The sequence below is a fragment of the Mytilus galloprovincialis genome, chromosome 11, assembly GCF_965363235.1.
Source record: "Mytilus galloprovincialis chromosome 11, xbMytGall1.hap1.1, whole genome shotgun sequence".
In the NCBI taxonomy this organism is placed as follows: Eukaryota; Metazoa; Mollusca; class Bivalvia; order Mytilida; family Mytilidae; genus Mytilus; species Mytilus galloprovincialis.
Genome location: NC_134848.1, coordinates 56906909 through 56917675, shown reverse-complemented (window position 1 = coordinate 56917675; position 10767 = coordinate 56906909).

Sequence of the window (10767 nt, the reverse complement as noted above, 5' to 3'; positions counted from 1 at the left end):
AAACGTTTTTGTATATTTGAAAAAAAAGGAAAGATTATTATGTGTATAAAGTGTATCTTCCAAAATGCTTAAATGATTGAAAAATTACAGAAAACATTTGAGAGCGTTGAAACCTTGGAAATCATCAGCTAAATAAATGTTTCAATACACAATAAACCTGCATCCAGTGCAGACACATTCGTACTGTAATGACATTATTTAAAAAGTAAGATCACAATAATACTGAAAATCAATTCGGAAAGTCCATAATCACATGGCGAAATCAAATAACAAAACGCATCAAAAACGAATGGATAAGAACTGTCATATTCCTGACTTGGTACATGCATTTTCAAATGTAGAAAATGGTGGATTAAACCTGGTTTTATAGCGCTAACCCTCTCACTTTGATGACAGTCTCGTAAAATTCCGTTATATTTACATTGATGCGTAAACTAAACTGACACAATAAATAAAATAGTCAATATATGGGTACATCAGTCATCATCGTATAACAATTATAAAACGTAACACATTGCCTAATGCAAAAAACAACTATTCATATGTAACATTTTATAACTCCGACATTATGACACAAATGCAAAAATTACTAACAAGTTTTCATGGCAAATGATAGATTTTCTGTTTCATCTGGTCTCTAATGGAGAGTTGTCATATTGGCAATGTGTAAACTGGATTTGTTTTCGCTCAATTGATTTATGACTTTTGAACAGCGGTAAACTACAGTTGCCTTTACAGGCTACACGCGATTATTCCGACAGCCCATTAGTCCGACAGCCCATTAGTACGACAACCCATTAATCTGACAACCTAATAGTCCGACAGCCCATTGCTCCGACTGCCATATACTCCGACAACCCATAAGTCTGAACTTATCAAGTCAAGTATCAGGGTATCCATGGTATCAAGGTAAAATAAAAATTGTATGTCTGTATTATTACGTTTAGATGTGTAAGAACATGATTTAAGAAATAACTACGTACATAAAACACAAGTCTAAGGTAGTTCGAATATTTTCTATATACTCAATTCAAAATCTGTATATATAGAATAGAACAGAAAAGAATATTTCATTTTCCAAATTAAAGGGTCTATAAAGAGCGTATCAATCAAGATCAATTAGTGATGGTGCTAGCTACTGAAGATACTCCCCGCCCAAATATTTCGGTAAACAGGAAGTTGTTGAGTTGTGAATCTGAAAAAGCATCACACAGTATATATAGGCGACTTATATAAACCTTGAAACCAAATTTCAGAAATCATTGTATTGTAGTTCCTGAGAAAAATGTGCCAAAACGTTTCCACTGTCATGTGAAAAGTTTACGATAAACAGGAAGTTGTTGAGTAATGAATCTGAAAACTCATCACAGGATATAGCCAACTTCAATAAAATCCTTGTAATGTAGTTCATGAAAAAGATGCACCGCAAACATTAATGGGACGGACGGACGAACTGAAGGCCTGACTGAGGGATGGACGGTTGGACGGACGGAAAACATTTGAGAGCGTTGAAACATTGGAAATGATCTGCTGAATAAATGTTTCAATACAGATTAAACCTGCATCAAGTGCAGACACATTTGTACTTTAATGACATTATCTAAACGTAATACATTGCCTAATACAAAACACAACTATTCATATGTAACATTTTATAACTCCGACATTATGACACAAATGTAAAAATTACGAACAAGTTTCCATGGCAAATGATAGATTTTCTGTTTCATCTGGTCTCTAAAAGAGTGTTGTCACATTGGCAATGTATAAACTGGATTTGTTTTCTCTCAATCGATTTATGACTTTTGAACAGCGGTAAACTACAGTTGCCTTTACATACCCCATTTTCTGTTTTGGTTTTTATATTTCTAGTTTTGGCTATATGTTCAGTTCAAATTCATTTGGTTGAATGAGATGAAAAGCATTTGAAAAGTGTTTGTTCTAATTTTGCTTCATATAATTACAAAAACAAGTCGCCAAGCTGTCTACAATAAGTACATATTTCAAAACCGACTCTGTACCGGATTTGTAATTACATAAGTAATACGACGGATGCAACATATGAAGCAGCATCTGCTTACCCTTCTGGAGCACATGATATCACCCCCAGTTTCTGGTGGGGTTGGTGTTACTTAGTCTATAGTTTTTTTATGATTTGTCTTCTGTACTTTTTTTCTGTTTGTCTTTTTATGTTTAGCCATTGCGTTGTCAGTTTATTTTCAATCTATGAGTTTGACCGTCCTTCTGGTATCTTTCGTCCCTTTTTTGCAAAACTAAATATTGCATGACCTAAATATCAATCAGAAGATGTTGTTTTAGTGCTAATAAAACAACTCTCCATCCAAGTCAACATTGATAAAAATAAAAAAGCAATAAGATAAGTACGGCCTTCAACATGGAGCCTTGAACAAAAAGCACTAAATGAGTAAATACAATGTACAAAATGTACGTTTCCAATATGTTATGAAAAACGCAGTGGACGATAAAAAGAGTTTATGAGATTTTCAAATGATTTGTAGAAAGATAATTATCTCGGGATCAGAATAAAAAACAGCATAAATAATACTTTTATTTTGGCCAAACATTATTGAACTAATTCATTAAAAAAATAATTCATACATATACATGACAAAGAGTATACAAAATTGCAAGCCCTACAAAAATAACTCGCCAAACAAAAAAAAACACGAAAAAAAAACACAACAACAACAACAGATAAAGCAATAAATGCAATATTGACTTTAACACATTTTTCTACTTCTTTTATTTTCCTTCCAAAACTGCTTCCTCCTCATCTATCGTCTTCTGTATAGTATCTAGAGTGTTCTGCGTAACTGTTCTAGTTCTTCGTCAGATCGACATCCCTCTTCGTCAGAATCCATATCCTCCGCAACCACCTTGTCTAAGATATTTATGATAATGAATACAAAGTACCTTTAAAGTACTTACATAATAGGGCCTGTATGCATAAAGCTAATTAAGTTAAGATTTCCTTTAGTAATCAATTAAGTTAAGAAAACTCCGGCCTTTTTATCTAAGTGGTATGAGTAAAAGATATTAAGCTAAGTATTTCCTTTGTGAAATCTTAGTTATTTTAAGTCATGCGGCTTTTGGGCTGATATTGAACCTAGGGCTGATAATATATGCGATATGAAAAATGCCATGTGATAATCTGATATTATCGTTGAACATCTCAACGAGATTTAATTGCTCGCTTGAGCCGAGACGGCGAAAGCGAGAACAGCAATCGAGTTGAGATGACTAATGATAATCTGTTTATCGCTTTTTTACCTATAGCGACGTTGTCAATTTCATGTCAATTTCAATAACAACGCCAAGTTCTTCCTTAGTTTCTAGCGATAATTTTCCATCTCAAGTGAGAAGCATGATATGAAAAATTATCACAAAAATAGATCAAAGGAAAAACGCACAAAATAGCGATAATTCATTTTATTCAAAGAAGTATTTATGTATTTATTGTTATTATGTCTTTTTCTTTTTCTTTTGTTCTGGTTATTAGGTCTTTCCATTTTCCGTGGATAGACCTATTGATTTTGTTTTGATTTTGATTTGTTTTTCGTCTGCCTAAATTTTGTTCTTGCTGGGTATTGTTATTTCACAAGATGTCGATGTGATATTTCGTATATGATATCGAACAGTTTATACGCTTTTAAAACTGACACCATTGAACCGAAGATTTTACGTTGTAAAAGTTATCTCCGAAAACACTGTTTTTCTTGTGTCCACTATTTCTTTTCAGGTTACGACAAATTCATTTAGCCAAATTGCTCGTATCGTCTTCATGATTAGAGTGGCCATTTAAATCGCAGCTATCCGCAGACTCCATATGAGGGTTATTCCCCTTTTTGCATCTGATTTAAGAGATATATATGCATATCTAACAGGTAAACCATAAGTGATATAGGTCTAGGGTCTTTGGAATTGAGGTCCTTGGTCCAAATAAAATAAAATAAGGTCAAAGGTCAAAGTCATATTCCAAATTTTTATTTTGGCTTATTTTCATTATTTTCATTACCCATATAAGATATCGACAATTTTTTTTTACTAAATTGTTATTTGCGACATGTCGTAACAGGTATAGTTTGATGGCGAGGGTACGTTGACCGTAAAGGGGAGTTGTCTCCCTTTTTATATTTAAAACTACATGTATGGTGGTATATCTCACTTTCCAAGTATAATAAAGACCTAAGGTAATTTGATAAAAGGTCCTTGGTTTGAAGTTGAATTAACGTTCTAGATTTTGACCTTTGTTTAATCTTCATATTTAAACACAATCAAGCCAAGGGACGTTTATTCATTAAGTTGCAATTTACATGACCTTGAAAATTCAACCGGAAAAGTCTTTGTGTAAACCGGAAGTAGCTTTATTGTGTACAAATTTGATGTAATAGTATGTAGAACCATATTATTTTGGAATAAGTGTCAAGTAAACTATCAAATGATACAGGACGTGACACTTTTCAGACCGAAAGTAACAAACTATCTCACTTATTTCAACAAAAGTGTTTAGAAACCATTATATTTTTTTTCAAATCAGCGTGCATTAATGTAACATTTTAAACCGTATTTTAATACCTTGTATATTCATATCAAAGTGAATCGATCTCGGAACAATTAGTTTTTAATTCTTATAGTTATTGTAATATAACAACATTGAATATGTTATGTGTAAAAGTTTAAGAAAATGTTGTAGTCTTCAAGTGCTGCTGTTAATTTCAGTCGCTTTTTTTGGGGTTGTTTCTTTAATTTTGTGTTCCATTTTTTTTTCTTTTATTGTCCATTCTTCTTAATTGACATTGCCGTTTTCGATATAGTTTTTGTCGAATAGGCAGATGCGAACTTTTCTTATGTAAATGTATATAGTATTGAATAGAGTTCTGCTTTATACATGTTATAGTTTTTTTTTATTGTAAAATGTTTAGTCATTATGAATGTATTGATGTAAGTCAATATAAAAGGCACACTTAAGTGTTTATGTTGCATCCTGTATTTCAAGTTTGATAGAATAAATGGGTTCAATGTAGTCACCAGAGTAATAGTTATTTGATGAGAGGACATTGTCTATAAAGCGGAACGTAAAGTTCAAGGACAATTACTAACAAGAATGTGCCCAAAGTACACGGATGCCTCACTCGCACTATCATTTTCCATGTTCAATGGACCGTGAAATTGGGTAAAAAATCTAATTTGGCATTGCAATTAGAAAGATCATACCATATGGAACAATTGTACTAAGTTTCAAGTTGATTGGACTTCAATTTCATCAAAAACTACCTTCACCAAAAATTTAACGTGAAACTGGCACTTTCATTTTCTATGTTCAGGTGGCTGTAAAATTGGATCAAAAGTATAATGGCTTTAACATAAGAAAGATCATTTCATAAGCAACATGTGTACTAAGTTTCAAGTTGATTGGACTTCAGCTTCATCAAAAACTACCTTGACCATAAAATTTAACCTGAAACTCGGACTTTCATTTTCTATGTTCAGTGGACCGTGGAATTGGGGTCAAAAGTCTAATTTGGCTTAACGACTAGAAAGATCATATTATAAGCAACATCTGTACTAAGTTTCAAGTTGATTGGACTTGAGCTTCATTAAAAACTACCTTGACCATAACCTTTAACCTGCAACGGGACAGACGGACGAACAAACAAACGAACAAACAGAAGAACGAACGAACAGACGAACGCACGGACCAGAAAACATAATGTCCCTCTACTATCGTAGGTGGGGCATAAAAAATGCAAATACAAAATTGAATGATACAGTTTATTCTGTACTGTACGGTACGTGTTCATTGGTGTTGCTCTCGTCAGTTTGAAAATCATGTCTTATTTAAAAAAAAAAAAAAAGTATAAGTTTTGATCAGTGTTTAGTGTACATTTTCCCGCTTTTTTCAGCCGCGAGATAGCCAAACAGAGCTAACTTTAGTAGTGTCAAGGGAGACAATTTGTATTAATGTCAACGATCAACAGATGACAGATAACGGCGGGATACGTCAAATAGCGAGAATAGCTCCATTGGTACTTGGTACATTACCATTAGTTGTCGCATATCATTTTTTTTTTATAGTTTTCCATCCTTTCATGAATCAGTATTGATTGTTGAATTATTTACTAATCAAAAACATATCTCGTTTCATCCCAATTAAAATGATTTTCAGGTCATGAGAAATCACGCGTTCTAAACTCTAATATCGGTTGATGTAAAAAGAGGATGAAGTTTGATTGCCAATGAGACAAATATCCACAATAGACCGAGTGACACAGAAATGTATAACTATTATAGATCACCTTACGGTCTTCAACTATAAGCAAAGCTCTACTGCATAGTCAGCTATAAAAATGGCTCTGAAATTATGTTATGAAATATGTGTTTCATAGAAGATTCCTTTTTTTGGAAAAATTGATATTAGAACAGGGTTTAAACGTCATAACATAACATATAATGCAATGACTTATATTTGTTCGGAATTTCTATTAATCTTGGTTATATGCATATGGTTTTCTGAATCTTTATTTAACACAATCATGTTGCATTATGTAAAAACAAAACCCAACACATTTTTTTTTTGTTACCACTACGTTTCCAAGAACATTCTGTGTTTCTTTCATATTACTAGCATTTGACATTTAAACGTATCAATGACATTTGGGAAACGCATGTTTAGTATTGTTTTTTTTTAATAAAATGAATAATTTAGATTTTGTATATGTAAGGAAAACTATGTAGACCAGCTAACCCTTCACATAAAGTTAGATTTTAAAACATTGAGATTAAATATTTTGTTCCATGCATAAATACACCGTACAACAAAACTGTAACATGATATTTCCTAACTTTTGGTTTTGATTAGTCGTTACGTTATTTAGTCATTACGTTATTTAGTCGTTACGTTATTTAGTCGTTACCTTATTATATCGTTAACTTAAACAGCACATATCTTTTGTTTTTTAATGAATTTAGAATATCTTTAGAAAATTAGAAAACCATTCGATATACTGATATATTACTGCCTATTGTTATAATGGAACCTAATAAATGGAGAATTTTTTCATATATGACAGTATACCTATTGACTGGTTATGAGGTAATGGCAAGTTTGTTGTCCCTGGTATACTAACTATTTCTCGAGGCAAAGCCGAGGGTAAAAGTAAGTATCAAAATGACAACAAACTTGATATTACACTCATAACCAGTCATTAAGTGTTTATTATACTGAACAAATCAAATTTCTAAAAAATTTACATAAATCATTTAAAAGAAAAGAAAAATGTCGGATAAACTTGCACATGATGAACACTATGGTATATACGTTAAATGCTGAGTAGAATGAAACACTTTACATTCGTGTTTTCATCATCTTACAATAGATATTGAGACACTTCACCAAGCACGTTCCAACCATATCACCATAGTAGAAACAAATTACATAGTAATACATGCAGGTTTCAATATGAAAGTTAGAAGATGTGGTAAGATTGACAATGAGACAAATATCCATCAAAGTTCAATTGCATACAACCGTATGGTATTCAATACTTGGGAACACCCATACATTTAGTCGACACTAAGGACTCCGACATACTATTGAGAAAACTAACGGTCTGATTGGTGATACAGCAATTTACGAAAACAAACATGACTGACATGGACCAACGACAACAACTGAACCACAGGATCAATACTTGGAAAATAAAAAAAAAAAAATAAAACAACACGTTTAATAATTTCTTGCGTCCGACGTTTCTGGATTTCCCTTCATCAGGAACGCTCAAAGCCAAACATTTGATATCCAAAGATGTTTAAGTACCAAAACCGTTGAAGAGCTATATGTCAAAAATACTTAAAATAAATAGCAAATTCATCTGATGCCAATGTTGCCTGAGGGAGTTGAAACCTTAAATATTTAATGATTTAGATTTGGCGGGTTTAGGTTTGTGAACGCCTAATCCTCCCTTTTATTTGACTAAAAAAAACTATGCAAATCTATTGAAAAAAGCTTAAGTCATAAGCCGCATTACATAATGAGAAATGTTACACATTTTAACTTATCTCGACAAGATAAAGTATTTTGTGGTGCAGGTGCAATTGGTTTGCTAAGAGAAAATGTCAAATATCTACACACACGAGTTTCAATCATATTTCTATGATAAGAACAAATAATACGTAAACTTACATGTTGCAACCATAATATAAAAAATGACAATATACTAATTTGAAGATTATTTCTAAGCTGGTTTGTATGGTCCTTTTGTCATAACTTTACAATATTTGCTTATTTTTTGTAATTTGTATGATTTCTAGAAGCACTTTCGATCAAAAAGTGTGTACATTAAATTAGTTTTTGTTATTGCATTATTTTATAACTATAACGAGTCAGCACTTCTGATCTCATTTGATGGTCATGATTATAAATCATCTGTTAACAAAAATTTCACTTTTTAAAATACTAAGGCTTTTCAACTCAGAAATTTAACAACTCGGCTGTATTTTGCAAAACTTTTAGTTTGTGTTTATCAATGCTCTTCAATTTCGCACTTTATTTGACCTATCTTATTTTTCTTTTATTCGAGTATAACTGGTGGTTTTTTTTGTAAACGAAACTTGCGTCTGGCGCAAATCCTAATCCCAATTCTGGTATTTACATTTTTGTATGATAAATTTATTTAAATATATTACTTAATAATTCAATTCAAACAAGGAATGTGGAATACGGACATAACTAGCGACAACTGAATATAGAAAATTTATATGTATATATAAAAATATTGAGATGGTTTTGTGTTTTTGATAAAACAGTCAATTTTGTTGAACAAAAAATCATGAAAGGTTATTTTACTTTCTATTTTTATATGTTGCTTTGCATGCTTTTTTTTCTGCGGCTTTCCATTGTGTGTTGATGATACTATTCTTTCTCATTTATACATGTTGTATGCTCAAACATATTCTTCATAGTGACATTATAAACTCTGACTTTCATCCGCTCAAAATTTAAATAAGGTAAACTATTCCTGTGATAGAAAACGGAGAGTATTTGGAGCAATTCAAAGTTGTAACAAATCAACTTATTGGTAGCCATATTAACATTTATGATTGTGTTTTACAATAACAAGTTCATTTAATGTGTCAGGGTGCTTGCAAACTGTTGCGTATTTTTATTTATTTCTTGTTACTTTAATATAGGACATTTTTAAATATACACTAGAACACACCCGTGATATCGCGGGTCCGTGACTGAAGTGAAGTGTACAATCCTAATTTAAGCCTGGATCTTTAGTATTGGTATTGTCATCTAATATAGTTTTGCTCATTATAAGATGCACAGTTTTCCATGCTTTCAAGATCTTTCTGTTTGAACCCGTCAACCTGGAACTTATCAATTATTGGTAATATTAATTTTTTGGAAAACAAAAGCGCCTGCAATTGAGTAATTTTTAATCAACAGCATTGTCGTATATAAGTTTGTCTTTTTCAATTTTAGCCATGGCGTTGTCAGTTTATTTTCGATTTATGAGTTTGACTGTCCCTTTGGTATCTTTCGTCCCCCTTTTATAAATAAAGTTGAATTCTTTGATTCGCTGTTTTTACATGCCGGCTAACAAATTGGAAACTGTACCTTTTTAGTATTCGTATTGTCATCTTATAAAGTCATGCTTATTAAAATGCTACAATTGGAAACAATGTGACAATGATTGAATTTAGTAGTATCAACCCTATAATTATGACCCGCGTATATAGCAAAATTCACCGTTAAGTGGTGCACATGTCAAATGCGGAACGTGCAGATAAGATAATAGGTAACAGGTGATTATACTATTGGTATCGATATCGGATTCGACCCGAACTTGTTAATTATTGGCATTATTAATTATATGGAAAACAAAAGGGTCTAGAGTGATGTAATTTTTAATCAACCCCATTGTCCTATATAAGCTATATATAAAGTTGAATTCTTTGATTTATCGTTTTACCCCATGACAGATGATAAATTGGACCTCGTTATTTTAGTATTAACAAGGTATTAAATAAAACTGGAAATCAACATCAATTCTAGAAAACCTCCATTTCTTCTTACCTCTTAATTTCATGGTGTTAGTTCAATTATTTTTTAATTTGATGTAATTACCTTTTTTTTCTGTTTAGTTGGTTTTTTTCATATTCAACCTATTAATTATGTTTTACATACATATTGTGCATTATAACTTACCTTAGGAAATAAATTGCAAAACTTGATAGTATGGCTTAACATTTTCATGATTTGTAAACATGAAAACTTAGAAACTAAGCTTACTCCATGCATGCATGGACGAAGGTAACTAACGTTAACTTAGTCCATGCATGCATGGACTAACACAACAGACTTATTCCATGCATGCATGCACTAAGGCAACTAACCCTAACTTAGTCCATGCTTGCATGGACTAACACAACAGACTTAGTCCATGCATGCATGGACAAAGGCAACCAAGGCTAACTTAGTCCATGCTTGCATCGACGAAGGCAACTAAAATTAACTTTTTTAAAGTTTAAAAAATTTATAAATGCAAAATATTTAAAAAAAAAATCAAATTTTTCAAAAATTACAAAAAAAAAAATAAATATTTAAAAAAAAAATTTCTTTTAAAATTTAATTCTTATAAAAATAAATGAAAAAAACATGAAAAATTTACAAAATTATTTTTTTCCAAAATGCTGAAAAAAGTTTAAATTCCATTTTTTTTCTTCAAAATTAAACAAAAA